The sequence below is a fragment of the Triturus cristatus genome, chromosome 12 (assembly GCF_964204655.1).
Source record: "Triturus cristatus chromosome 12, aTriCri1.1, whole genome shotgun sequence".
Taxonomy (NCBI): Eukaryota; Metazoa; Chordata; class Amphibia; order Caudata; family Salamandridae; genus Triturus; species Triturus cristatus.
The window spans coordinates 458,061,874-458,089,250 of NC_140595.1; positions in this window are offsets into that span (position 1 = coordinate 458,061,874).

Consider the following 27,377-nt stretch of genomic DNA (forward strand, 5'->3'; position numbering starts at 1 on the left):
CCGCATCCTTTATGGTTGCAAAATATGGATATCATACTTGTATTTGGTTGGACAATTGGACAAAGTATACAAAAGATGATGGAGTTTTTGCATTTCCAGAACATGGTTCATTTAATTTAGCAGTTTTGAGGAATTTGAGAGAAAGAATGATGAATCTAGAACCGAGACCTAGACCAACAAAATTTGAAGCATTGACTGAATGGGAAGATGAGATGCATGACAGGGAACGACAGAGGAGTGGCGGAAGGTATAGATACATGTTTGGTAGATCACATGGACAGGAGAATCATGATGACAGAATGAGGAGATGGCGAAGTGCAAATATGGCTGATGGTTTGTTTCCAGTGAGACATGCTGAAGAAGTTAGTGGAAGAAAATGTACAGAAAAGAGACATAATATTGAATCGGGAGGGTATGGTGTGCATGAATCGGAAGATGATGTTCTTGACGACATGTTTTATAAAAATCCACCCCCGTATCAACCAGATTCTGACATGTTGACACCAAGTGCCCCAATGAGAGAGACTTTGCGAAACATAAAAGTTGAATCAGTACCCCAAGAAATAGGGAGAAATAATTCTTTCAGAGTAATAGAGAGAAAACAGGATGGTAAAATGAGTAATGAAAATTCGGCAGAATTAGCGAAAACCACCTTAGAGTTAACTGAAAAGATTAGGGAATTGACTAAAAAACTTAGAAGCCGTGACTGTTCCCATAACTATAGGTCCTGTAATGCCTATTTTTGATAAACAGAAAGATAATGAGCATTGTCCAACGGTCCCTTATAACAGTAATAAACAGATTGAGAATCCAAGACAAGGTTTAGACAAAAACCCATGGAGACAAACAGTAAGTATGACAGAACAAAGTACGCCTAAAAATTTGATAGCAAATCCAGGTTTAGTGGAAAGACTAATAATGACTACAGAATCTGTATCAGAAACTCCAAGAGACCCAGAACGAGGTAACGTAGAGAAACCAGTAGGTCCTACTTCAGAAGAATTAAGCGAATGGTTGAGGAGCTTGCAGAGAAAGACAAAGAATCCCAATCTATAGATGTGGCCCAGCTAAGGATGGTTTTAGAAGAGTTAATCGTAGGGACTATCCCCACAGAAAAGCTGAAAAACTATCAGGATGAAGAATTACTATTTCTATGTAAAAGCATAACATGGAGAGCAAAGAGTCTACATGAAAGACTAGAAGAAGTGGCAAATGAAATGGGTATAGATATGGAAAGGGTAAAAGCCTTACAAAAACCCTACATGGTAGATTTTTCTGAAAAGGATATTAAAAAACTGAACACCACAGGAAGAATAACTCAGATTAAAGACATAATCATTTTGTTGAGGAAATGGGGAGATGTAGATAAATGGAAAAGTAGATGGTTTAGAAAACGAGATGATGCTTCAGATAAAACATCTGCAGCTTTCCCCGTAAGAGAAAAAGAAAAGGCAGTGACAGAATGTCCCATGAGAGAAATTCCAGGAGGAAGATATTTACATGTTCCTTGGACTAGGCAAGATATTTTGTCATTTACAAATGATTTCCCTCGGCTACGCGAAAAGCCAGTCGAGTGGTATAGGCAAGTGGATAGATTTGTAAAATTATCAAAAGTTTTGTGTATTGATCTAAATAGTCTATTTGACTGTGGAACGGAGGCGACCCCTACCCCGTTACAGCGGTGTCCGACCGCGGGGATCCTGTCCCCCGCGCTAGGTAGATTAACGTCCCGGTCACCCAGGACGCCCTCTCTTTCTCGTCCCCTGCAGGTACCGGCCCCTGGCCTTGGTGAACCGGAAACGCTCGCCAACCATCCCGGAAGCAGAAACTGGGCGACCTCGATCGACCCGGAAGCACCCGACCCTGACCCCGGAAGTGGGCGGTCCGACAGCAAGCAGGGAGCTAGAAAAGGACCCGAGGACGACGGAGAGGCGTTCGGAGCAACCGACTCGTGGCAGGAGACAACGGAGAGCGACGAACCCCCGACCGAGAGCGGCGCAGCACGACTGGACCGGAGCAAGGAAGAGGACGAGGACGTCTGGACGGAGGACTGGTGGCATCCTCAGGAGGAGGCTGGAGAGCGGCCGCAACTCAGACGAGAGTTGCGGCGGGGCACGTGAGTACCCGTCACCTTTCTCCGTGCTCCTCTTGCACTTATACTTGTAAATATAGGAACTGTAAATAGCATAGGAGACACGCGCACTCAGACACTTATCCCCCTTCTCACGAGCACTGTATAAATCCCCAATCACTGCCCAGCACCTGACACCTCCATTCCCCCCCCCCTTTCTCGCCTCTTCTACCTCCCCGATCCTTCCCGCCCTCACATCAGTCTTCGTAACCCCTCACTCTCCGGTGTCGGTGGAAGTACTGCGACGGTGTCGCTCAGTCTAAAGCCCTTACGCTTCTCTCCTTTTCTCAAGCCTCCGTGGAGCCCAGTACCCTACCGAGGGGATCGCCAGCTGAAAAGGGGAAGCAAGACTTGATCCCGACTCCACCACGCCGACCGGTGTCACCAGCCCACCAGCCAAGTCTACCATCTCTTCCGGCATTGGGACTCAGTATCTCTGTTTATCTGTCGATTAAAAACTCAGACATTGCTCACTATATTCGGCCTCCCTGCCTGTTATTCCGGTCCGCCCTTCCCACACGTCCACAAGTGGTGTCAGAAGTGGGATCATCCGGAGACATGGAGGCCGCAGTCAAACAATTGGCAGAATGCCAGGAGCAACTGGGGAAGATGATGGAGAGATTCCTCAAAACAGCGGAAGATGATAGGGGGCAGCTGCATGATGTGTTGAAAGGCCAGGGTACCGCGCAGGACCAAGCCCTCGAGAAACTCACCACTGTCATGGGACAACAAAGACCTGTCACCACCCTGCCCTCAGTCGTGGTACAGAAGTATGTACCGGGAGAGGACCCCGATTACTTCTTCACGAATTTTGAGCGCCTAGCTCAGGCAGCTGCCTGGCCCGAAAACCGGTGGGGCCACTACTTAGGTCCCCTATTGACTGGAGAACTGCAGGCCGCCTACCAGCAGGCCAATATCCAGGGACAGACACCATACGCGGACATCAAGACCTGCATACTGGAGCGCCTGGGGATAGACGACGAGACATATAGGGTCCGACTCCGTCAAGCAAGGGAAGGACCCCAACAAACTCCTAGGGCTCTAGCTTTCCGTATTCAGGATCTGGCCAATCGGTGGTTAAAATCGGCTACAGCCACTAAGGAAGACATTCTGTCCAAAATATATTTGGAGCAATTTCTGGCGTCCCTATATCCAGCCACTCAGAAGTGGGTACGCCAACATTCACGTCTAACGCTCGACAGTGCAGTGGAAATAGCCAGCGCCTACAGCAGAGCCCAGGAGTCTCAGCGACCCAAGGAGGAACATCATTCCCGTATACCTCCGGGGAACCATCCCCGGGTCACCCGACCCCCTCAGGTGGTCCGGAAACCCGAGCCTGCTGCCCTCATGCCCTATCCTGTCTTGCCTCGCCCCCATCCACCTGGACCCCAGTGTTTTCATTGTGGTGGATACGGACATATTGCTCGCGTCTGTCCTCAAAAGGAGGAGCCCATGGACATAGGGATCGCTAAAAACTATGTATGTCTCACCGCTGACACCACCCCCCCTCCGTTTCGATGCCCGGTGCGGATTGAAGGACACAGGATGATGGCACTGGCCGACACTGGCTGCAGACAAAGTGTCCTAAGACCCCAAGAACTACCTCACCCTGTCGGTCCAGTGACAGGAACCGTGGCTATCAAATGTGTCCATGGCGACACCAAGCACTATCCAACCACCCAGGTCCATGTCCAAAACCCCACGGATACGGGTAGTATGTTGACGGTGGGCCTTATACCTACCCTCCCCGAACAAGCCATATTGGGGAGTGATTATAGTGGTCTACCCCCTCTCCTTCAAGACACCACCGAATCTCTAAGGAAGTGGTGGGCCGAAGCTCCGTTTTTCCGCGAATCCCCTCCGGGGTGTCCAGCGGTCAAACCAACCAAGACCAAACGACAGAAGAGGAACGAAAGGAAGGACTTTGCTGTGGCCTTTCCTGCCCAAGTCGATATCCACCCTTGGGAAACCGACAGGGAATTCCGCGCCACGCAACAGGAAGACCCAGTGTTACAGGAGGCATGGTCGCGTGCGCTGGACGCTGAAGATCCCCTACATGTAGGTCCTTATTTCTTCCGGAAAAACGGACTCCTCTACAGAAAGGGAGGACCCCAACAGCCTCCCCAGCTGGTTATCCCCGGGTTGTTTCGTGATAAAGTACTGTTCCTAGCACATAGCCACTTGCTGGGAGGGCACTTCAGTGATGAAAAAACCGGTCACACCATCTTAGATAAATTTTACTGGCCTGGGGTCCACACACAGATCAAACAGTATTGTCGGGAGTGCCCGGTCTGCCAACGGAACAGTCGATATCGGCCCCCCAGGGTTCCTCTTCAGCCCCTTCCCATCATTGACGTCCCTTTCACAAGAGTCGGCATGGACATTATAGGACCCTTGCTTCCCTCGAGATCTGGATGTAGATATGCTCTCGTACTGGTGGACTATGCCACCCGCTTCCCGGAAGCGGTACCCTTACGCCACCCCACCACTCAAAACATTGCCAAAGCCCTCATATCCATTTTTTCGAGGGTGGGTTTTCCCCGCGAGATACTGACTGACCAGGGGACGCCCTTTGTATCCTCCCTGATGCGCCAAGTCTGCTCCCAGCTAGGAATCAAACAAATACGAACAGCAGCCTACCACCCCCAGACAGATGGACTAGTAGAGCGATACAATGCCACCCTGAAGACGACCCTGAAAAAGCTTTTGGGCCTCGAAAGTAAAAGATGGGAGGAGATGCTTCCCCTGGCGCTGTTTGCCATCAGGTGTAAACCTCAAAGCAGCACAGGATACTCCCCATACGAATTATTGTATGGAAGAGCCCCACGGACGCTATTAGATATGGCTAAAGAAGCGTGGGAAGCCGATCCCGACAGAACCCGGCCCTTACCTGAATACGTAGACAACCTAAAGACCCATTTGGAACAGATAAGGGTCATTGTGAGGCAAAACCTGATAGCCGCTCAAGACACCCAAAAACACCAGCACGATAAGGGAACCAAAGCCCGGCAGTTCAATCCTGGCGATCTAGTACTGTTGCTCTTGCCTTCTTCCGATCACAAGCTACTAGGACAGTGGCAGGGCCCCTTTTCTGTCCTAAAAGCCGTGACCCCTGTCACCTATGAAGTCGAAACAGAACCCACCCGAGGTATCACGCAGATATATCACGTGAACCTCTTGAAGAAGTGGGAGGGACCCCGTCCTGTCCTTTCCAATACAATACCCCCTCCCTTTGAAGGGTGCATTGACCATGACCTCCCCGAACCTAACAAACAGGATCTCCGGCGAGCCCTGTCCTCGGTACAAACAGTCTTTTCCTCCCTTCCGGGGCACTCCAACGTGGTGGAACATGCCATCCACACGGAACCAGGAAAAACCGTGAGACAACGGCCCTACCGCATCCCTGAAGCTCGAAGAGCCATCATCAGAGAGGAGACAAATTAAATGTTGAAAATGGGCATCATAGAGCCCTCCAATAGCAGCTGGAATTCCCCCATAGTGCTAGTACCCAAACCAGATGGCTCCACCAGATTCTGTATAGACTTTAGAGAAGTAAACAAAATATCCGCCTTCGACACCTATCCCTTACCCCGAGTAGACGAAATGGTGGAACGCATAGGCAAGGCCAAGTATATAAGCACCCTGGATCTCTGCAAGGGTTACTGGCAAATCCCCCTCAAAGAAACAGATAAACCCAAGACCGCCTTTTCCACCCCTGAGGGTTTGTTTCAGTTTAAGGTGATGCCTTTTGGGCTTCACGGGGCCCCGGCTACGTTTCAAAGAGCCATGAACTTGGTACTACAGCCACACCTAAGGTATGCCGGGGCATACCTGGACGACATCGTCATTTATAGTGACGGTTGGGAGCAACACTTACAACACTTACGTTCGGTAGTGGCCTCTCTGGGGAACAGTGGCTTTACCATCAACCCTTCCAAGACCACCCTAGCTGCCCAGAGTGTGAAATACCTTGGATACCTGTTGGGGGAAGGGCTCATACGACCTCAGAACAATAAGATCAAAACCATTCAGGCCATCCCCTTCCCTCAAACCCGAAAGGAACTTCGTGCCTTTCTGGGTTTATTAGGATACTATAGGAGGTTTATCCCGAATTTCTCCCAAACCGCGGCCCCTTTAACTGATTTGTTGAAGAAAACCACGAGAACTGAAGAACTACTCAGACATCCCTCAACCCTGCTGGTACACGCCTTTGAACGACTGAAAGAGTCCCTGATCTCGGAGCCGGTGTTAGTCAGCCCAGACTATACCCAGACTTTCATCTTGCAGACCGATGCCTCTGATCAGGGCCTAGGGGCTGTTCTTTCACAGAAGGACTCGACAGGGATCGAACGACCAATCTTATACCTTAGTAGGAAGCTTTTCCCCCGAGAAGTAAATTATGCGGTGATAGAGAAAGAGGCCCTAGCCATTAAGTGGGCAGTGGAAAGCCTTAGGTACTACCTGGAGGGGCGTGAATTTATATTATACACCGATCATGCCCCTCTAGAGTGGATGGCTCGTAATAGGGGCCACAATGACCGAGTCCTTCGGTGGTTTCTCTCCCTACAGCCCTTTAGGTTCACAACCTTACACAGGAAAGGATTACAACAGGGCAACGCTGATTATCTGTCCCGGTATCCACCTCCCAGCCCCCCTACCAGAAAGACAGCTAGGGAAAGGGGATGTGGAACGGAGGCGACCCCTACCCCGTTACAGCGGTGTCCGACCGCGGGGATCCTGTCCCCCGCGCTAGGTAGATTAACGTCCCGGTCACCCAGGACGCCCTCTCTTTCTCGTCCCCTGCAGGTACCGGCCCCTGGCCTTGGTGAACCGGAAACGCTCGCCAACCATCCCGGAAGCAGAAACTGGGCGACCTCGATCGACCCGGAAGCACCCGACCCTGACCCCGGAAGTGGGCGGTCCGACAGCAAGCAGGGAGCTAGAAAAGGACCCGAGGACGACGGAGAGGCGTTCGGAGCAACCGACTCGTGGCAGGAGACAACGGAGAGCGACGAACCCCCGACCGAGAGCGGCGCAGCACGACTGGACCGGAGCAAGGAAGAGGACGAGGACGTCTGGACGGAGGACTGGTGGCATCCTCAGGAGGAGGCTGGAGAGCGGCCGCAACTCGGACGAGAGTTGCGGCGGGGCACGTGAGTACCCGTCACCTTTCTCCGTGCTCCTCTTGCACTTATACTTGTAAATATAGGAACTGTAAATAGCATAGGAGACACGCGCACTCAGACACTTATACTTATCCCCCTTCTCACGAGCACTGTATAAATCCCCAATCACTGCCCAGCACCTGACACCTCCATTCCCCCCCCCCTTCTCGCCTCTTCTACCTCCCCGATCCTTCCCGCCCTCACATCAGTCTTCGTAACCCCTCACTCTCCGGTGTCGGTGGAAGTACTGCGACGGTGTCGCTCAGTCTAAAGCCCTTACGCTTCTCTCCTTTTCTCAAGCCTCCGTGGAGCCCAGTACCCTACCGAGGGGATCGCCAGCTGAAAAGGGGAAGCAAGACTTGATCCCGACTCCACCACGCCGACCGGGGTCACCAGCCCACCAGCCAAGTCTACCATCTCTTCCGGCATTGGGACTCAGTATCTCTGTTTATCTGTCGATTAAAAACTCAGACATTGCTCACTATATTCGGCATCCCTGCCTGTTATTCCGGTCCGCCCTTCCCACACGTCCACATTGACATAATAGTACCAGCAGATCTATGGACAGAGTGCAAGCTGATGATCAATTGGCCTACACAGGAATACCCTAGGGATCCAAAAACGAGAGCCCCTGACCCGGAAGTTCTGAAAAATATGAACAAGTAATTGTTTTCCTGAAAAATAAGGTACCTCCTAAAGAGACTGATTGGGTGAAAATAGACCGAACTCATCAAGAAACTAAGGAGTCAGTACATGCATACTATGAGAGGTTAATCCTTGCCTTTAAGCAGTTTAGTGGTGATGAAAATTTAAGTGAGAAAGATTTAAGTCATTTTGTATATAGATTTGTATATGGTCTACGTCCAGAAATTAGTGAAATGATTAAACAGCATACAGTGAATTGGCAAAATAAGAAAATAGACGAAGTACTAAGACATGCAAAATATTTTAGTGATGAAATTGAAGCCAAGCAGCGAAAGTTAAAAGAAAAGGCTATGTGGGCACAGGTAAAGGTGGCAGAAAGACAGGAAGCTCAGTTGATTGAACAAGCAAATGGTGCAGGACCAAAACCTAAATTTAATGCTGGAAAAGGAAAGGGATAATTCAATATAGAAGAAGCCAAAAAGAAATGGCCATGTCATAATTGCGGAAGAATAGGGCACTGGAAATCTGAGTGTAAATTTCCCCCGAATACTAATAATGATAATGCATCATTGAATCCGCAGGTGCAGAAAGAGGTGAGTGGTCAACCGCAGCGACAGCAGCAGGTTGTTACCCAACAGAATCAGGCGCCGAAACCACCTTTTCCACAGAGCGTAAATTCACAGAAATACAGTAATGAGACAGGATTCTCCAATGAAGAACAGGTAACTAAGCTGCCGCGCGCTAGCGCTGTCTCCCAGTATTGGCTACAACGCGATGAGAGTGAGTCAGAAGAAGGTTATTGATGGTGCCGAAGGGAGGAAGAAGAGTGCATACTTGGCGCAACTCTAGAAGTAGACCAGACAGGCCCTTTTGTGGATGGAAAGGTAAATGATGAAAATATGACTTTCCTGGTAGATACTGGTGCTACTCGATCAACTGTTAGGTCAGCTGATGTTAAGAATCTTCCTCTCTCGGGCGAAACAATCCAAGTGGTTGGAGTATCCAACAGACAGATTAAAACATATCTCACAGAACCAGTAAAAGTCAATATAGGGAAATTTTCCGAAATGCACCGCTTTGTCGTGTGTGATTCAAGTCTGTAAATTTGTTAGGCAGAGACTTACTGTGCAAGATGAATTGCACCATATTTTGTACCCCTGATGGTATAGCATTTGAGACCCCTGATGAAGATGTATTGTATAAAATGACTATGGCTAATATGGAAACTGAGATAACTGAAGCCTTTGCTGTATTCAACCCTGACGAATTACCAATAGAATTGAAACAGACAGTAAAAGCAGAAGTCTGGGATTTCACATGAGAAGATGTAGGATTAATTAAAAATGTAGATGCCGTAAAAATAACAGTGAAAGAAGGAATATGCTATCCAAATGTTCCTCAATATAAATTGACACCTGAGATAATTGAAGGAGTTACTACTATAATTGAGAAAATGGTTAAACAAGGTATTTTGAGAGAAATAATGAGTAGTCCATGTAATTCACCAATTATGGGACTGAAAAAGCCTAATGGAAAGTTCAGGATAGTACAAGATTTGAGAAAGGTAAACATAATTGTTGTGTCATGTTGTTCTATTGTACCAAATCCATCTGTGATTTTGTATCAGATTCCACATGATGCAGAATGGTACACAGTGATTGATCTGTGTCATGCTTTCTTTTCCATCCCGTTGCACCATGATAGCCAACAAATTTTTGCGTTCCATTTTGGAGATCGTATTTTGGCATGGTGCTGAACCCCACACGGTTATACAGAAAGCCCCTCGATATTTAATCAGATATTGAAAAAGTCCTTAGAAGACCTAGAGATGCCCGAGAATTCAGTGCTAGTTCAATATATTGACGACCTATTTGTGGCGTCAAAGACTCGAGAGGCTTGTGTAATGGACACCATAGCATTGCTAAACCATTTGGCAGATGGAGGACTTAAGGTATCCCCATCGAAATTGCAATTTTGTCAGAAAGAAGTACAATATTTAGGACACAAAATTGAAAAGGGACTAATGAAAATAACTATAGACAGAATCAAGATCATAAAAGGAATGAGAGCTCCAATGACGCAAAGAGAAGTGAGAATGTTTCTTGGAATGGTAGGATATTGTCGTCAGTGGATAAGTAACTTTTCTCTGATTGCAAAACCTTTGGTACGCCTGATGAGAAGTGATGTAAAAGACCCCATTGACTTAAATAAGGAAGAACTAGCAGCTTTTAAACAATTGAGAGACAGTTTGTGTGAAGCGCCAACATTTGGAATGCCTGATTATGAGAAGGAGTTTGAGCTGTACTGCAGTGAGAGGAATGGATTTGCACTCTCGGTATTAATACAGAAACATGGAAAATTGAGAAGACCAATTGCATATTTTTCAGCTATGTTGGACCCTGTAGCTGTAGCGTTACCAGGTTGTTTGAAAGCAGTAGCTGCTACCTGTAAGAGTCTGCAACAGAGTGAAGGAATTGTGATGGGATATCCTGTGCCTCATGATGTGGCAATCCTTTTAACAAGGAGCCGCACTCAGTTCATGACACATAGTCGATTGACTAAATATGAGAAAGTCATTTTAGGTGCAACAAATGTGAACCTTGTGAGATGCTTGAATGTGAATCCTTCAATGTTACTGCCTGATGCTGAGAATGTAGAAGTCAGAGACGAAGTGGATCATGATTGTTTGGACGTACTCGATTTCTGTACCAAACCACGTCCAGATATAAAAAATGTACCATTGTCAGAAAGTGATTTTGTGATGTTTGTGGACGGGTCATGCTTGAGAACAGACGAAGGAATTCTAAGTGCAGCATATGCAGTATGCACATTTGCAGCAGTAATGGAAGCATCTTACCTGAAGGGAGTAAAATCAGCCCAGGTTGCTGAACTTGTAGCCTTAACTAGAGCATGAAGTTGGGAAAGAATGTGAGAGTGACAGTGATAACTGATAGTCAGTATGGCTTTGGTGTTGTGCATGATTTTGGCCAGATATGGCTGCAGAGAGGGTTTCTGACTTCAAGTGGAACTCCTATAAAGAATGCTTAAGTGGTTGGGAAGTTGCTTGAGGCAATACAGCTGCCAAAGCAATTGGCCGTTGTGAAGTGTACTGCACACGTTCAGGCAGGAGACTATGTCGCAGTTGGTAATAAGTACGCCAACGATATGGCTCAATATTGTGCTCGCAATCAAAATTCGTTCAACAGGGCGAAGGAGAGGGAAATTAATTCTTGCCCCCTACTGCTTACTAACGTTGTAAATACTTGGGAGGAAGTGAGGCAATTGCAGGAAGAGGCAGGAGATGAGGAAATGAGACAGGGGGTAAAGGCAGGATGTGCACCAAGGGAAACAGATAATGTGTGGGTTTATCGAGATGGAAGACCAGTCATGCCTGATAGCATGGTGTCTGCCATGGCACAGATGTATCATGGACAAGCATACATAGGGAGAGATGCGATGATTAGGTCATTTAAGCAAACATGGTATAATGCAAAATTCAGACATGTAGCTGAGAGCCTTTGTCAAAGATGCCTTATATGTCAGCAATTCAATCCTGGGAGCAAAACAGTGGTAAGTCTAGGAACAAGAGGTCGAGAATGCAGATTAATTACATTAAAATGCCTCACTGTAACAGGTTGAGGTATGTTCTAGTGATGGTCTGTTTGTTTTCTAGATGGGTAGAAGCATATCCCACAAGAAGAGGTGATAGAATCACAGTAGCAAAATTGCTTTTGAGGGAATTCATCCCGAGATTCGGGTTCCCAGTCACAATTGAATCAGATAGAGGAAAGCATTTTCATAATGAGATCATGAAATTGATTTGTGAAGCATTGAATGTACAACAAAAACTACATTGTGCCTATCGCCCAGAGGCTTCTAGTGTGGTGGACCAAATGAATGGCACCATTAAAAACCGATTGGGAAAAATGTGTTTAGCCACAGGTTTGAAATGGCCTGATGTCTTGCCTCTAGTACTCATGACTATTAGATCTATTCCAAATAGGAACACAGGTCTGAGTCCCCATGAAATTGTCATGGGAAGAGCAATGCAACATGTTTTCATACCAGTCAACAAGCTGTTGCCTATAACTGATAACTTGGTGTTGGATTACTGTAAGGGGTAGGCTGACGCAGTTCATTCTATGATTCATCAGGTTGGATCGGATGCCACCACCCTTGAAAAGAAGCAAGCTCATGATCTGAGCCCAGGAGACTGGGTGAGAATCAAAGTACACAGAAGAAGGAACTGTCTGGTCCCACGTTGGGGAAAACCACGACAAGTGATTTTGACCACAACAACAGCTGTGAAGTGTGCTGGAATAAAGAACTGGATACATGCTAGTCACACATTGAGAATCCCAAATCCAGTGAATAACAAGGAAGGAGAATATTTTGAAGAGTCAGAGACTAGTTCTGAATCAGATGCTGAGGAAACAAGAACAAGAGAAAACCCTGAAAGGGGGGAATCAGAACCAAATTTGATTGTTGCTCCAGAAAATATTCCCTTGAGAAGAAAATTGCAGATTTCTGATACCAGCTCAGACTCAGAGGCTGAACAAGAACAGGTAAATTGGAGGAAAGAGAAAAGCAGTGAAGAAATAATCAAAGAAATTGTTGATAAGGAAGTTCCTGATGGAAAGCTGAGAGAAATTCCACCCGAAATAACAAAAATAGATGAACAAGTGCCAGATACAGAAAGTGAGGGAAAGATTCTTGCGGAAGACCCCCGAGGAGTTGTAGGGAATTCGAACATCAAGTTAGAAGAAGGGTCAGTCAGTCAGCAGGAAGATTGTATGCAAGAACCAGGAGGAGGGACAGAAGTAGGGGAAATAAAAGAAGTGGTGGAAAGAAGAACAGCTGAAGGCAAAAAGCAAGTTGAAACAGAGTCAGAGGATAGTGATGAAGAAATACCAGAAGGTCGAGTACTGAGAAAAAGAGCATGGAGAGCTGAAAAGAATGATAAAGGAAATAAATCGAAAAGACCCGCAAGAGATTAAATCTGGCCTAACAAAATAAAGAGATTGAGATACCGACTGACAAGAGTGAATTCACCAAGAGCTGAACAGGTGAATGAAGTATCAAGCCAAGAAAAATCGAAAATTGAGAAAATAACTGCAGCAGTAGAAAGCAAAAGAACGAGAAAACCTAACCAGAAATATAAGTCGCCGGAATGGACGTATGTGGCCCTGCCTGAAATAAAAGAAGAGGCGGATAGCCAAGAAAACCCAGATGTGACTGTACAAGAAGTGATTGAGGAAGACGAAGAATCGGAAATCCTGAGAGTTATCTTGTCCGATATTGGAGAAGAAACGGATGTTCAGGAAGCTCTGTATCAAAATTATGAGAGAAAAGTGAAAGACGATCAAATGCCAAACTGAATAAGACAAAAAGTGCTGCTAATGGAAAGACAATAAAACACGTAAAAAAAGACATAACTGATAGAACCAAGTAGGTGCTTAGAGCCTTGGGTTAGACAAAACTAGTTGTGAAGTAGAAGAGGCTAAGTCAAAAGACACTGATCATTTTTACGAAAATGGCAAACAGAGAAAGTAGAAAAGCTAAATGTACGTTTCTTAGAAGGTGGTTTAAAATGTGTTGTTGTTGTACAGGATTACTAATGCTTCTATGGAGTGTTTTAGCTTTGATGATATCATTTAAAGTTACGCTAGAAACAATAGAAGCACATAGTGAGAATAAAACTAATATAGAAAAGATTCAGAAAGTATATCCGACTTAAATAGATAAAAATTATCTTCATAAAGACAGGTCTATAAATGATTTCTCTAACAATGTATTTTCAAAATTACTGTATGAATATGTAAAGACAATGGATGTGAGGGATTGTTACGTCTGTATGCAGTTACCTGCAACTGTATCGGAGGGAGTGACCTACCATCACCTTCCAGTAACCTATGGAATCACATGTAGTGTGATAGCTAGTTTGTTTTATAAAATAGGGAAATTAGAATATTATTTTTCAGATGTAGATAACATATTTTCACAAGTACCTGCAATTAACAAATTGAATAAAGTAAAGCCTGCGAAGGTGTTATTTGAATTTTTCTTAGAAACTAAAGAACTAACATTAGAATATATATTTAGAAATAATCCGACTTGCAGTTTAAAGAAAGAGGAAAAGACGTTCTTGGATATGGTTGAAGAAAGGAGATTGAAAATGCAAAAGAAAGTATCTGAGGGAAGAGATGAAAAGACAGTCTGGGATGTTGAAATGGAAAAACACTTGAAGGGAGAAGCTAGTCCAACTATGGCTTTAGATTGGCCTCAGAAAGGAAAGTTGTGTATTAGGAGGAATCAAACTGCATATGATAATTACTTTGTAGGTAACAGTGAATGCCATGATACATACCGAATCATGGGTGGATGGGGATTTAAAGGAAGAAATGATCCAGTTTTCCCTGGGTTATATTTTATCTGAGGGGAACAAGGCATATTATCGGTTGCCAGACCATTGGTATGGCACATGTTATGTAGGTCTGGTTTTCCCAAAGATATTCCACATGGGAAGAGGAGAAGATGGTGTACATAAGTTAGGTAGTCTATTAACACGTAGAAAAAGAGAATCTTGGTCAGAAATTGTAGGAGACATTTTTGGAGCATTGATACCAGCAGTGGGAATATCTCTGAATGCACACAAAATTAGAAAGCTTTCAACAGTAATGGATCGCTTGTCAACAAGCACCGCTGGAGGATTCTTATTGGTAAATACTGAAATGATTGCCATGCGTGCCATGGTAATGCAAAATCGACTTGCCCTTGATATTGGCAAAAGAGGGTGGAGTCTGTGGAATGCTGAAAGTTCAACATTGTTGTACTTACATTCCAGACGAAAGTAAAGATCTGAAGATCTACATTAAAAATATAACTGAATTGCATGAGGAAATTACACCACTGGAGGTTGAAAGTGTTTGGGAAAAGATTGGAAAGAAACTTTCTTCTATTAAAAATTTCTTATTAAACTTAGGTGGTACATTTATAGGTAGGATCTTATTTCCATTAACATGTGTGATTTTTCTAGTATTCATTTTAAGACTAGGATGTTTATGTCATTAAAGAAAGAAAATACAGAAAAAGTGAAAAAGAGAAAATTGGAAAAGAAGACAGCATAAGAGACAAGAAAGTAGAATTAGAAGAAATGAAGGATAATATGTATAAAACAGCAAGAAGAGAAGAAATTGGGGAAACTGAAATGTGAACTATACTAAAAAATTCATTTCGCTTTCATGACAAATTGATACAAAATGTTAATGGTGTGGTGATAAAAATCACCATAGGGGGGATTGATGGAGCGGGTAGTACAAAATTTTGTATACCTCCCCCATTTTGCATGAAAATTATTAATTAAATAATCTATTAACTATAATATTATTAAATGAGTTTGCATGTTTATTAATCAACATTATTAATATCGAAATTACACGTGGGATTTGCATTTGCATGGCTAAAATAACCTTTATGACTAAAAATCTACGCATATTAACAGTAGTATATGTGGTAATTAGAAAACTGCATGATAAATGTTGCTTTTGTAATGTCTTGTAATGTTGCCCGAGAAGAGGACCAAAAGGGTGAATATAATTGCTTTAAATGTTGCTATACGCTAGATAAATACAAGCACATAGAGGGATTAGCAAGGGGTTAACATTTGATTCATTACTTCTATGTATTAATTACTCTTTTGTGTTTGTTTCGCTTAAATTAGCACTTGGGCCTAAATCCAAAATGGCCGCTGACACCACACGACGATGTGGCCACAGTTCCACTAGGCGCGGAGTGAGCTGCGCAGGCGCAAGAAATCTCCTAAACCTCATCATAACCTTTATACACCATGTACCCAAACAAGGACACAGTGGGAAAACAGCCAAGACTGAGAACAATCGAACTCACAATAAACCGGAACGAGCTGACTTCGAAACTAACTTATGACCTCACCCCTCGAACTGAACTGAAACCCTAAGATTTAACATCGGACGATCACAACCAGCCAATCACGACTGTTCTGAATTATTATATTGTATCTTCTTGACTTCATTTTTATTATAAAAGAAGTAGTAGAATAGAGAGAGTAGAGAACTCGTGGTGTTCGTGTCGCTCTTACCGTTGGGTCACGTCGTTTTGCTACGATCTTCTGAATCCCTGAAGGTCTGGAAGCTGCCCAATTATCTGGTGACCGCGAACTTTCCTAAAATCTACGGGATAGATGCTTTCACGTCTCTGGTCCTTTGCCGATCTGTGGGACTGTAGTGTGCTGAGCAAAGAACTTTTAGCTTTGGCTTGCTTTCGGACGATTCATGACAAAAATTATGCAGAGCCAATGAATTTGAGGACTTCAAATTGCCAGATTAGGTAAATATGGTGTTCTGCAATTGACTACAAATTTTGATATAAACTTTCTAAACTTTGACGAGACAAATGCGACTTTAGATCATTATGAAATTCTCGATAAACAATTATTGATTAACGAAAATTCATAAGTCACGAGTTTCATTTGAGAGACAGATTCTGAAGTTTTAAAATGTGTTTTAGCTGGTTCTAAATCACCATCAACCAATCCAACTAATTTGGTCCATTGACCGAAGTGGGAGGAGTGCCTTGATGCTTTAGGATTAAGGATCTGTAGGTGAAAGGGTTTTAATGTATATTTTGTAAATGACTTTTCCTTCCCTATAGGTTATAAGGTTGTCCCCTCACAAGTCCGGAGGTTGAATCACTCATCCCTCCTGGGTGTGCAGACCGGTGTGGAAGTAACGTGTGAGTGTTGGTGTTATGGGCCCCACCAATGACTGCATGTGTGAATGAGTTAGTGTGATGTCGGGTCTGTGACGCAGGGAGGATATCGGTACGGGTTGTTTCCCCGTTGCTAGAGTTTTTGCGCTGGATCAACGAATATGCCTTGATTGTACTTTACATGCCGCCGTGGAGGAATATGTGCAGTTTACATTGTAAAGAAGCAGCTTTTGTGTATATATGTTTTAGAAAACCTCTGCACCACTGTGGTCTTCTTTCACTTATACCACAGCCGCAAGGGGTCGCAGTTATCGTTACAAAGTACCCTAAACATGCAGCCAGAGAGAGGACCGGTAAGCGCATCTCTCATGGTAAATGAATTAGCAGTACTTTGCCAAATGAAGTTGCCTGCCATGAGAGTTTGATCTTGCACACTCAATAAATGCTTTGAGACTAATCAATAATTAATTGTTAATTTTCCTTCTAACTCCATCAGGGATACCTGGGAGTGCTGGAACCCCGCACCCTCCCCCATACTTCCATTGTCACTACGCCCAGCTAGCACAGCCCCTGAACCCGGTCTGCGCTGAGTGGCCACATCAATGGCAGAACGCATGTCCCGTAATGACGTATAACATAACTACACACATGTGCGCCAGTTGCGTCACCAACATACGGCCTGCCATGTTAATCCTAGTCTAACTCCTGAGGCACAGCCGGGAGACGTTAGCTGTTTGGCTTTTTTAAATCTTGAAACATTTTGTCACTGTGTGATTTTACCTCTGTGTACTTCGAGCGACGCTCGCCAGGCACCCCCTTGACCTTTGACCCCCCGCGCAGCCGAGGTCAGCGCTGACGCGGGAGAGGGAAACCAGGTGCAGGCGCCAATCTCCGCCCACGGGTAACCACGCCCACTTTCAGCCACGCCCCCTCTGCCTAGATAACGCGCTGAATACGAGCGGCGTTCAGATCCTAGTCTAACTCCTGAGGCACAGCCGGGAGACGTTAGCTGTTTGGCTTTTTTAAATCTTGAAAAATTTTGTCACTGTGTGATTTTACCTCTGTGTACTTCGAGCGACGCTCGCCAGGCACCCCCTTGACCTTTGACCCCCCCGCGCAGCCGAGGTCAGCGCTGACGCGGGAGAGGGAAACCAGGTGCAGGTGCCAATCTCCGCCCACGGGTAACCATGCCCACTTTCAGCCACGCCCCCTCTGCCTAGATAACGTGCTGAATACGAGCGGCGTTCAGATCCTAGTCTAACTCCTGAGGCACAGCCGGGAGACGTTAGCTGTTTGGCTTTTTTTAATCTTGAAAAATTTTGTCACTGTGTGATTTTACCTCTGTGTACTTCGAGCGACGCTTGCCAGGCACCCCCTTGACCTTTGACCCCCCCGCGCAGCCGAGGTCAGCGCTGACGTGGGAGAGGGAAACCAGGTGCAGGCGCCAATCTCCACCCACGGGTAACCACGCCCACTTTCAGCCACGCCCCCTCTGCCTAGATAACGCGCTGAATACGAGCGGCATTCAGATCCTAGTCTAACTCCTGAGGCACAGCCGGGAGACGTTAGCTGTTTGGCTTTTTTAAATTTTGAAAAATGTTGTCACTGTGTGATTTTACCTCTGTGTACTTCGAGCGACGCTCGCCAGGCACCCCCTTGACCTTTGACCCCCCCGCGCAGCTGAGGTCAGCGCTGACGCGGGAGAGGGAAACCAGGTGCAGGACACGTCCCTGCTTCAGAGACCACACCCCTATTCTCCCTATAAAATAATGTGCTTACACCGGACGCGCAGCGGACGGGCGCAGCGGGCGTGCCGTCTGCGCGCCGAAGGCGCGCCTAAGGCAAGCCCGTCTGGGCCCGTCCGGGCCCGGACCGCCCTAGGCCCGGGCACTGTGCCCAATTGTCCTAGGCGCTGCCTTAGCTATACCCGGGACATGCTTCTGGCACTGAATCCGCGTAAACACTCTACCTGTAATTACTTCTATACTGGAGATAACTCCTTTACCTGCTGTAGTCTCTGCAACCCGCCCCGCGCTGAGACAGAACGCCATGGCCCACAATTCGGCCTCCTCAACTGCAGGTCGCCCGTCAAACACACCCACGAGATAAACCTCCTTATTTTAGTTCATGCCATTGACATTCTGTTTCTCACAGAAACATGGCTTACTCCTAGCAACGGCTCTGATATTGTTAATGCCCTCCCTCCCGGCTACCAAATCTGCTCATTGAATAGACCGTGTGGCAGAGGAGGTGGATTAGCCATAATATACAAAGATCACCTCATTTGCAGAATCGATGATGGCAATATTAAAGATTGCGAAAGTTGCCATTTCACCGTACAAATCTCGCCAGAAACGTCTCTGTCTGGGTTGCTTGTATACCGTCTCCCAGGCCCGCTTGCCGAGTTCCCCAGCAGGCTCACTGATTATGTCACCCTTAAGGCAACGACTTCTTCTAACTTCCTTTTATTAGGAGACTTCAATATACACTTTTTGGACCCAACCGACACCCCCGCAGCCGAACTGCTGCTGGACCTCTCTTCCATTGGCCTTTGCTTAATGAATTTACAGGCCACCCATGACAAAGGCCAGCTACTGGATCCGATTTTCACAAACATTCATGACCTTAAAACCCGCGTGCCCCTCCCTCTTCCTTGGACAGACCATTTCCTGATCCCCATTGACTGGCACCTTGATACTTCCCCACCCCAACTGCCTAAAATCAGAACCCTCATCAGGCGTTGGCACAAACTTGTACCAGAAGAATGGGCATCCAAACTCAGGGAATCTACCCCTTCCCCCACTCATAACCCCATAACTGCCGATATTGAATTTAATGCCTGGCTCACCCAATCATTGGACTGCCTCCTACCTCGATCTAGCACCCTTAAACGAGCCCAGAGAGTCAACCCTTCCCCCTGGTACACCCCTGAACTGAATGTTCTACGGAAGGAATGCAAGAGGACGGAACGCGCATGGAGGAAAGATAAGTCAGCAGATAAGATAGACACGTTCCGGTCTTCCTTAAGAACCTACAAACTTGCACTTCATAAAACCAAGAGCTCATTTTACGAGGAAAGAATTAAAAACTCATCCTGCTCCGTTCAGGAAACTTTTACCATTCTAAAAGAACTTCTCCATGTCCCAGATCCCCCTGTGAAACCCCTGGACCCTAAATCTGCGGAAAATAAATGTATCAAATTGGCAACATTCTTCGATGAGAAAATCCAAAAAGTTCACGCTTCCCTACCATCTATCGATATCGGTTGCACAGGCGGTGACAGCCACAGCCCTCCCCCTTGCCGCAGTTTGTCCCCTGACACCCCTGCACCCTATCTTGACACCTTCGGTCCAGTAACCACAGAAGAGGTAGCCGCGATGTTTGCCACAATCAAAAGTGGCTCTCCCAGCGACCCGGTCCCCTTGCGCTTCCTCAAGAAAGTGGCTCCCACTGTTATCCCTCCGCTCACGGCCCTCATCAACGCTTCTCTACTGCAGGGAGAAGTCCCTCCTAGTTGGAAAGCAGCTGTTTTTCAAAGGTCTTCTAAAAAAACCCTCATTGGACCCTCAGGACTTAGCCAATTATAGGCCAATCTCCCTACTCCCAGGAAATAGCAAAATCACGGAGAAATTAGTGAACAAAAAGCTATCACTATTCCTAGAAACTAACAACTTGCTTAGGAGCTCTCAGACAGGCTTTCGTCCAGGCCAGGGCACTGACACCGCCCTCAGATTTGATGCATTTGATCAGAAAAGATTTCTGTCAGCGTGGGATTTCCAAACAACTGGGTATAAAAGTTCACTCTGCCAAGTCCCGTCTTCTTCTTAAGGGCAGCCCAGATTTTAAAGGCTGCCTGCATAGTTTTGAACCTTGTTCTTTTAAAATAACTAGGCTCACTGAATTTCATAAAACAGTTCACTGCATCCTCCCCCACCAGTAGCCTATATACATCTGGCAATCGATCTTCAGCGCTTGGATCTTCAGATCGCCCACCAATCAACCCACATACCATTTTAAACACATTGCAGCGGCCCACCAGTGACAGATGCAAATTGTGAAATTTATCAAAGTCTTTTTTAGCCTTCCGGATTACAGAATCAATATTTATAGCCACCAGATCACTTAATTCAGAGGTTATATCAGTACCCAAGTAAACCGCTGAATCTATCACCCGTGGGTCAGAGAGGCTGATCCCCCTGTTCATAACTATCTGGGTCTTCTGCCTGTTTAGGGCATATCCGGAGATCCCACCAAATGCTTGAGCTGTCTCCTCGACTGCAGCTAGTGCTGCTAGTGGGTTGGGGGTGACTAAAGCGGCATCGTCCGCATACACAAGGACTTTTGTTGCTAACCCATGGTAAATAATAGGCTCAATTCCCCGGGAGGCATCCAGCTGCCGAATTAAAGGATCTATATATATAAAAGGGGTGAACACAGGTAACTATGCCTGGTGCCCCGTTTGATCACGAAAGGCACAGTGTATTTCCCATTTATTCTCAGCCGGGCAGTTGGTGCTCTATACATAGCGCAAATGGCTTTAATAACCCCCTGCCTGATACCAAACCATTTCATTGCCTCCCATAGATAATCCCAGGAGACCCTATCAAAGGCTTTCTCTGCATCCAAAAGCAGCAAAGACATAGAGTCCCCTGAGACTTCAGCTGCATCGAACAGGGTTATTACCCGACGTATATGCTGGGTAGTCCCCCTCCCTGTTATAAACCCATGCTGACATGGGTGGATTGCTTTCCCTATGACGGTATTTAATCTGGTCGCGAGAGCTTTGGACAGGATCTTAGAGTCAGAGTTTATGAGCGCAATTGGCCGATATGATCCAGGTTCCCGAGATGGCTTGCCCTTTTTTAAAAATATTATATTATCGGCTCCTGCCAAAGAATCAGGAACCGAGCTCCCGGTTTGTGCACGACAGATCGTATCAACCAGGTCGGGTCCAAATACATCCAGGAAGGTTTTATAAAACTCCAGGGGAATCTGGTCAGGTCCAGCAGCCTTGCCTGAGGGAAGATTCCTCAGTGCACCATAAATCTCATCCTGTGTCAATATAGCCTCCAGCTTTTCACTGTCTTCAGAATCAATACTCTGCAATGGAATGCTATTAAGATACCCCTGAATTAAGTTCTGCCGCACCTGGGGTTCCTCACCATATAGTCATTGGTAGAATTGTCGAAACACTTCCTGAATTCCAGGTGGATCTATAACTAGGTTTCCACAGTCATCTCTGATCTCATTTATCTCACTTGCAGCACTCCTTTGTCTGAGTCTAACTGCCAGCAAATGCCCAACCCGCTCACTGAATTCGTGGCAATGCTCTCTTTTATGATTATGATCCGATAATATCCTAGGGTGTTTCTCTATTCTAACCCGATGCACTAAAGAGTGTGAAACAAAGAAATAATCAAGTCTATAAACCGCCTTGTGTGGAGCAGAAAAAAACGCGCTACCGGGACCTTTTATTGCAGACTTATAGATGCCATAGGTCTATAAGTCTGTGATTGCTTACCATATTAGTAAGTGCCTTAAAGACTTCTCTCTTACGCCCAGAATATATATCACTAGCATTTCCCCAGAGTCCTCCAAGCCCATTAATGTTGAAATCACCACATATTATTAGTGGGGTAGGCCATTTAACTAACTCATCATCCAGGAACTCAAATATCTCTGGGTCATCTGCGGTTGAGCCATATACTGAACACAAAGTGAATGGCTCCCCAGCAAACACACATTCCACTAATACCCACCGCCCCCACCTATCTGAAAATTTCCTTTGAACAATTATATCTTTCCTTCGGTAAGGATAGGGACCCCTCTGGTTTTAGTACCTTGCTTAGTAGCCATCAATAGCCTAAACCGAGTTGTTCAAGAATTCCTCCTCTGGTACCCTCTATATGGGTCTCTTGAACACATAGGATATCAGCTCGCATTGTCTTCAAAATAATTGCCGCCCTTTGCCGCTTGGCTTAATCGTTAAGCCCACAAAAATTGATTGAGACGATTCTAAGATTCATAAAGAAATTTTGGGTAGCTGTCCTTCAGCGTAGAAATATATATATATATATATATATATATATATATATATATATATATATATATATATATTACCTACTGGCGGTCGCCAGTAGGTAGTTATAGTTAGGACCACGTTTCCATAGGAAATCCGCAACATTCTATTTTGAATAACTTTTGCGCCGGTCGACGAATCCTCGCGAATTTTTCAAAATAGGTGGGGCGCTACGCTCCGCTCCTACCCTGAAAGTCTCGGGGGGATTCGTCAAGCGGGGGCTGAGATAAAAGGGGGGTCCCAAAACGCGTTTTTCCCATGCATTTTTCCATAGGACCTTTAGACACAGCTACAGCCCGAACGGCTGAACAGAATTACTTGAAATTTGGCAGAGAGGTAGTCCTCAGGTCAAGGAAGTGCCTTTTGTAGGTTTGGTGTAAATCTGTTCAGTAGATTCTGAGAAAATAGCCTTTAAATCAATATATATATCTGAGCCAGCTTACGGTGCGCTTACGGTGCGCTTACCGTACGCGTACGGTGACGTGCGCGAGCGCGATTCTGATTGGCTCTTAGATCTTAGTAAACATTCGAATCGGCAGAAACCAGGAAGCGGCGGCCGCCATTTTCTCTCTCGCACTCTGAGTGGGGCAGCATAAATGAAGCCCAAAAATGTGTAAAGGGGCAGTATATTGAGATAATAATCACCCAGCAATGATATACGGGCCCCCAAACAACCCACAAGGCCCAAAAAATATATATTTTTTTTTTCGAAAAATCGCCGATTACGCTTACCGTACGCGTACGGTAAAAAAAAATTAAAAAAAAAAAAAGTATCCACACTCTCCCCACCCCATGTGCTTGGCTTCTCAATCAAATGAAAACAATAAACAAAACATTTCACAACGATGCGCATAATATGTCCCCCATGTGCGCACGGTGCGCGAAGCGCATCGTGCGTACATGGCCCATCTCGCATAATGTGGGCACGCGGTGCGCGCAGCGCACCGCGTGACCACCGTGCGTGCATGGCACTAACTGCGTAAAGTGGGCGCGCGGTGCGCGAAGCGCACCGTGCGCGCACGGAACGAACTGCGTTAACTGGGCGCGCACGCCACGAATGGCGTAAAGTAAGTTAGCATTTAAAAAACCGTACAAGTTCATTGAAAAAACCATAGGTTTCACACACGTTATAGTTAGGAATTAGCATTTAAAAAACCTTGCAAATTCACTGAAAAAACCATAGGTTTCACACATGTTATAGTTAGCTGTAGATTTTACTGATAAAAAACCAATGAAATTCCCCCGTTATAGTTACTGTAGGCAACTATAACTCATGCGACCGTAATCCTCTGCTGATGACATATGTGTCTTTATGAAAAAAAAATATTTGTAATATATGTATAGCTAAAATTTAATGGAAGAAGACATGGGCAAATAAGTGCCTAAATAGAGTATTAGCATCAGCAGAGGATTGCGGTCGCGTGAGTTATAGTTGCCTACAGTAACTATAACGGGGGAATTTCATTGGTTTTTTATCAGTAAAATCTACAGCTAACTATAACATGTGTGAAACCTATGGTTTTTTCAGTGAATATATATATATATATTCACTGCAAAAACCATAGGTTTCACACATGTTATAGTTAGCAGGACATTTCACTCGTGAAAAACCAATGAAATTCCCCCGTTATAGTTAGTGCAGGCAACTATAACTCACGCGACCGCAATCCTCTGCTGATGACGTCAGATATTACATCACTGTATTTAGACACTTATTTACCCATGTCTTCTTCCATTAATTTTTAGCTATACATATATTACAAATATTTTTTTTTCAGAAAAACACATATGTCATCAGTGATGTAATATCTGACGTCATATGAGTTATTGATTGCTTGTCTGAGTATCTATATGGGTTCCTGAGTGTTTGTGTGGGTAGGGTGTGTGTGATTCTATGCATAGATGTGTGAGTGGGTGATTCAGTGGGTGCATGGTTTTAAGAGTGCATCTGTGATGAACTGTATGGTTGAGTGAGTGTATGTATGGGTGTATTAGGGATTGAATGTATATCTCAGTGGTACATTTGTGACTAACTACATATGTGAAAGGCAGTATATATGCGTGTAAGAGTATATAAGTGGATAGATGTGAGAGTGTGTGATTGTGAGAGTGACTGTATGGATGAGTGTGTGCTTGTATCAATGATTCTATAAGAGCGTAAGAATGTGGTACTATTTTTATGAGTAAGTGAACTTGAGTGTGTATAACCGCATAGGTGAGTAAATGGGAGTGTGATTATTTGTATGACTGACTAGGTGTGAGAGTACCTCTATGGATGATTGGTAGTGTGTGAGTGTCTATATAGGTGTATAAATGCATATGATAGTTTTGTATGGTGTGACTGTAAGTATGAGGGACTGTACAGGTGAATGAGTGGAGGTGTATGTAGACCTAAGAGTTAATAAGTGGGTATGTAGTTATTGGTATTGCAGTATGTATGGTTTTGAGAATGGAACTCTGAAATTTTGAGTCGGTGTATCAAAGGTTATATTAGGGTGTGAGAAGATGTGGTAATTTATCACATGGATGACGTCATCAGTAATGTCATCAGTGATGTCATTTGAGATGTCATCAGTGATGTCATGAGTGATGTCACTGACCATGTCATGAGTGATGTAATATGTGACGTCATCAGCAGTGGATTGCGGGCGCGCGAGTTATAGTTAGCTGAACTAACTATAACGGGGGAATTTCAATGGTTTTGTACGAGTGAAATGTCCAGCTAACTATAACGTGTGTGAAACCTATGGTTTTTTCAGTGAATTTGCAAGGTTTTTTAAATGCTAATTCCTAACTATAACGTGTGTGAAACCTATGGTTTTTTAAGTGAATTTGCAAGGTTTTTTAAATGCTAATTTATGAATGTATTATTATATTTTTTAAATATGTATTTTTTTTTAAGGGTTTTTGACCGTTTTTGACCGTGTGCGGCAAGTCATGTGATTTAGAAACTACACTTTTCATTGGTTTATAGTAGTTTCAGGTCATGTGATTAAGAAACAACACTTTTCATTGGTTTATAGTAGTTTCAGTTCCAGAAACTTCCAACACCACACCCACTCCCCTCATTATTACTTCTGATTCCCTGGGAGAAGGAGCTGAGCAGCTTTTCCAGTACTCCAGTACTTGAGAATGGCAGAGCAGCAGTCATCTTCTGGGAGTGAACAGGATACCCTTGTGCCACAGAGGGAGAGGAAACAGAAAAACTCTTTTATATGGCAATTTTTCACTTTTCCAGAGGGGCAGAAGAAGGTGAATGCTCCAAAAGTCACCTGCACTATTTGTGGTGGTGTCTTATCAAGAGGAGATCCTAAAAAGAAATACTCTTTTAGTATCTTCACTATGATCAGGCACGTTAGAGAAGTACATCCTGTGGCTTTTGTTCGAGCTGCTAGAGAAAACCCTCCAGCAGCTCAGCCGAGCACATCCGCAGCAGCTCAGCCGAGCACATCATCGGCAGCTCAGCCGAACACTTCATCTGCGGCGGCAGCTTCACCTGCTTCTGTTCCTCTGGATATACACCCTCTGTTCAAGAGGGTGCATATACGGTGCAATGCGTGCAATGCTCTTCTCTCTTATGGGGACACCAGCATTCCCCTAATAGAGAGCAAGATACAGCAGCACACATGCGGCACCCTATAATTTTTTTCTTCCTCTGTTCCTCAATTAACACAACGGCTCTTTTTAGAGCCACCTAACATCTAAACACTTAAATTTGATTTTTAATTCTATTTTTTTAATGATTTTTTTTCCGCCGTGCGCGCACCTCGCGACGGTGCGCGCACGGTGCGCGCACCCCGCGATAAAAAAAATAAAAAAAAATTATTTCACCCTTCATGGTCCTTCAGGGACCCCCTGACAAAAGCTAGGGGGTCAGGAACTCTGTACCCTGCCCCCTTTTCACGTACTCCACCTTTCTTTTTCACTGTCACACACAAAATGGCGGACAACACTTCCTGATTTCGACCGATTCGAATGTTGACTGACATGTAACCACCAATCACAATTACGCTCGCGCACGTTACGGTGCGCGCATATAGATATTTATGTACTTTTAACTGCAATTTTCTCAGGAACTACTGAACAGATTGACACCATATATGCAAAAGGCACATCCCTGACCTGAGGACTACCTCTTTGCCAAATTTCAAGTCATTCTGTTCAGCCGTTCGGACTGTACCTTCGACTAAAGGCCCTATGGGAAAATGCGTTTTGGGACCCCCCTTTTCTCTCAGCCCCCGCTTGACGAATCACCCCAAGACTTCCAGGGTAGGAGCTGAGCGGAGCGCCCCATTAGCTTTGAAAATTTCGCGAGGATCCGTCAACCGGCACCAAAGTTATTCAAAATAGAATTTTCAGATTTCCTATGGAAACACGGTCCTAACTATAACTATCTACTGGCGACCGCCAGTAAATAATATATATATATCACTTAAAAAAACCATAGGTTTCACACATGTTATAGTTAGGTGGACATTTCACTCGTAAAAAAACAATGAAATTCCCCCGTTATAGTTAGTTCAGATAACTATAACTCGCGCGACTGCCACTCTATCACAAGGATGATGTCATCAGTGATGTCATGAGTGATGCCACTGACCATGTCATGAGT